Genomic DNA, 4,143 nt, shown 5'->3' on the forward strand with positions numbered 1-4,143 from the left:
TAATGTATACTTGGAAGTATATTTCTAGCAAAAAAAGGAAAGTAAAGCACTTAATTTTTCAACCTTTTCACATTTATGTGTAAATTATTGATGAATATAGAAGTCGGGTCCATAATTTCCTAATATTTTAAAGCAGGATAGATAGGTTTTGAAAAAGAAAGTGTTTAAACAAGATTTAAATAATTCTTTATCAATTTATTCTCCAATTGTCTGTAACTATAAAGAAAGCATTCTTTAGGAATCCTTTACAAAGGATTCAAAAATATGTTTTACTTTTAAGTGGAAAAATGAATGCAATTAATGAAGGACCTTAGGATAGGAATAAGAAAAAAAAAATGGTTTGATATGATAACAAACTCTTTGTTTTATAGGAAAAAAAACAAAGAGCTTGCCATGTATTCCAGGAACGGTACTACAGTCTGTTCCAAACAGATGGATCCCTGTTGGTTAGATCAAAATTTTGATGTCTACATATGTAAGAATGATATTGATTTTTTGTGTACCACTGAATTAATTAGCAAAAATAATAAAGAATTTCTTTATTATTATCAGCAGTCATGAGGTCTTCTAAACTAAGTAAATTTCTGCAATTAATTGTATGAGATATTCAGGGAATCTCCTTCATAAACACTCAAAATTATTATGAAAAACAATATTTACCCCCTTGTACTACTGCTGTGAAACAGAATAATAAATTGGAACAGGTTGCAGTTCACTAGGTGAGGTAGACTGAAAATCCATTAGATTAATTACTTCTCATAAGTATAATTATGTTTACAGTATGCTACATTTCTAGATGTCTAATGGGCTTCAAAGAAGTGCAAGGTATAATTAAAAACTTTATCTGGGAAGGCAAATCACTAAGCTTAAAAAGAAAAATTTTTCCAGCCAAGACAGGCAACAGCAGGCTTCATTTTCCCTAATTTGTAACTGTGTTATCTAAATAAAGAGCTTACATTCTGTAAACCATAGCTAACAGTGAAATCACACTATGGTTTAACAGGGAAAAAATGTGTTTGAGAAAATCTATAATCCTCTAAAGCAAACAGTTTCTTAGTGGGTCTAAGCTGAGGGTGCTATTGTTGTTTATACTGAGTAAATATCTGGTTCGGCAGTTTTAGCCAACTGAAAGTGCAATGACACACGTTATTGAGTTTATATATAGTGAGCAGTCATGAAGAGTAGACAGAGTTGCATTGAAGGACAAAGTGTAAGTTTGATTAATCCTGAAAATTGATTTAAAATAGCATAAAAAAATAACACAGAGACGGAAGGGAGTCCAAGAGGTCATCTATAGAAGGAGGCTTACTATGCCTTAAATCTGAAGTTCAAAAGTTCATAATCTGAATTATATATGCTAAACTCCCTCTGTAATTAGCAGAATGACATATATACTCACATTTCTTTATATTGTAAGAAAAAATAACCAGGTAGATAATATATATGTATCCCCACCTCATTAAACCTGTTTCTCCTCAGGATGGCTTTCTAATATATTTTAGATATCTAACATTAAAGAAGATGAATCTCACCTCTAAAAATTATATCTTATCATACTGCTGACATAATATGTCAAACATTTCTTTGTCAGATATTTGTCTAAACTTTCCTTACAAATTTCCATTTTTTTCTAACTTGTAATGATGGCATAATGGTTCCAGTAACCTGTAACCCTAGACAAATCTGTTTTGTTTCTTTAGCTCTGTCCACTGGGAAATATAATTTCAAGATTCTGGTGTACTTAGATGCACTCACACATAAAGACTACAAAATCTTTCTCAGAAATCTGTTCTATAATAGTTTTAGTCTCCCATTGACATTCTCTTTTCATATCATCTAACCTAGCATCCTTAGAGTGTGCAGTTCTCTACATGTTACATATCTGACCAATACACTTCAGGAGATGAAGCTGGAGTTCACCTCACTAGATGTGGTTTGAGAGAGATCACCTTTGTGTAAAGTGACAGATTCTATTATCAGTTCTATCCCCACCTGAAATTCATCACACTTGATACCTGAAATCACAGTGGAGTCACTGCCTCTTCCTAGAAAAATGTGACAGGAAACAGGAAAGCCTGACTTCCCATGCAGACTACTGTGTAAGGATCTACATCTAAATTATGGGATCCAGGAACACTTCCAACCACCAGGAAACAGTGATTACAACAAAAGGATCCTTAGTATTTTCAAAAGAAATTTGTTCCTCTCTGCACACTTCCTTCTCCATCCCCAATCTTCTTATACTGGTTTCTACTGGAAGAGACACCATGTGAAAGGGCAAGAAAGCTCCAGCTGGTGCACTGATGTAGACTGGATGGAGAAGTTGAACTGTAGGACACACTACTTCTGCAGTTAGATGCAAACTTCTAAGTTTAAAAATCTTTGCATCTGCAAAAAGAAAAGGACACCTGCAAAATGATCAAACGCTTTCCTAGAACTGGCAAACAAGTTCTTACTGCTTGGCAATTTAAAGTCTTGGAACAAAAACTAAAATAATTCAAGGAGTAGAATTGGGAATCCTAGGTCTCATCATCCCAAACCAAACTTTAATCAACATACTATTTTTCAGTCACAGTCACACGTACAATGCTATTTCTGAATGTAATCCATGTAATCTCATATTTTAGCTTGACCATAACTAAATCTTGGGTCTCAGCTAGAAAATCCAGAAGTGGCATAGTTACTTGTGGTTTTATTAACTACTTTTTTTTTTTTTTTTTTTTTTTTTTTTTTTTTTTTTTTTTTTTTTTAATTCAGATTCCTAACTTCCCTTACAGAATGCTGCTTTAAAAGGAGGTTAGAGGTGAGGTATTTGTCAAGGCAAAAAAAATCCAAAAGAGAAGCAACTTTTTTTTTTTTTTTTTCGTATAAAAATATTTAACAGATGGGTGCAAAATGTAGACTGAATAAAAAATTTAAAACAAAAATAAATAAAGACCAATTCATGTGGCTTTTATTTCTAAGCTTATCACTATTACTTCTCACCATTCTCCTTACTCTTTAGTGGGAGTATGATAACATTCAATGAGTTTATTGGTATTATAATCAGTCTATTCTCTTGTTTAGACTGCTGAATGTGTTTATATTCTGAAAATAAATTTATCAATTTAATTTAACTAGAGACAAAACAGGCCATTGATGCTGCTCCTTCTCATAAAATAGTCTGTTAGTAGCAGCCTAAATTGACAAGTAATTGACCTCCTTGTGTCCTTCTCAGGAAAAATGTGAAAACTGACTTAACCAGGTTAAGATATGCTATCATATTGATGTGGGGGTATGTTTTATCATCTGATTGCATATAAATGTCAAATGCATTTAGGATGAGCATCAAAAAATAGAAGATACAGAAAATGAACATACTTCCTAAGGAAAATATTTGTTACTCAAAATCTCAAAGTCAGAAGAAGTTGGCTACTGACAAGTGTCAGGATATACTTCTGTGCAAAATACTGCTGTAGCCTCAGTTCATTAAAATACCCTGAATTCATTACTGATTATTAAAACAAACATTCAAATCACGCTAAATTATACTAAAATCCTGCCCTAGGATATTTTAATAAGAAACAACAGTGTCTTAGATTCTTTGCATGCTTTGTCTCCATAAATATGTTTAAAGCATACTCTCCTCCAAGCTAAGTTAAGGGATATATACAAATACTGAATTAGGTTTATTATATCAGATTGTGTGGTGTATTGCTGAGGGGAGGGGCTCCAAAGAGGAGGATAGCAGCATGAGACCCTTCTGAAAGCATCAAAAAACCCATAACAAAACCACAAGCAGAGAAGGCAGAAGCCAAGGGAAGATGCAGTGCATCAAACCGCCTCCCCCTGACCAGGAAGAGTGAGCTGGGAACGAGGGCAGCGGGGACTCAGCGTGAGCAGAGACGGGAGTGACGGCGCCCAACGCCCCCCACGTAGGAGAGCAGCCCCCAGGGAGCGCGAGCGGCCCGAGCGCGGGGACAGGGCCTGGCGCGGCAGCTGGCGCAGGCAGGGAGAGCGGACAGGGCATGGGCCTCTCCTGGGCCTAGAGCTCATCTGAGCTGCCTGTCAGCTTACCGTCCTCCATGAGCAGACTGAGCCATGGTCTCCACTCGGGTCAGAACCTCCACCAGACAGAACGTGGCGACCCAGAGGGAGCTGCCA

This window comes from Athene cunicularia (genome assembly GCF_003259725.1).
Source record: "Athene cunicularia isolate RWA chromosome 1 unlocalized genomic scaffold, athCun1 chr1_part1, whole genome shotgun sequence".
In the NCBI taxonomy this organism is placed as follows: domain Eukaryota; kingdom Metazoa; phylum Chordata; class Aves; order Strigiformes; family Strigidae; genus Athene; species Athene cunicularia.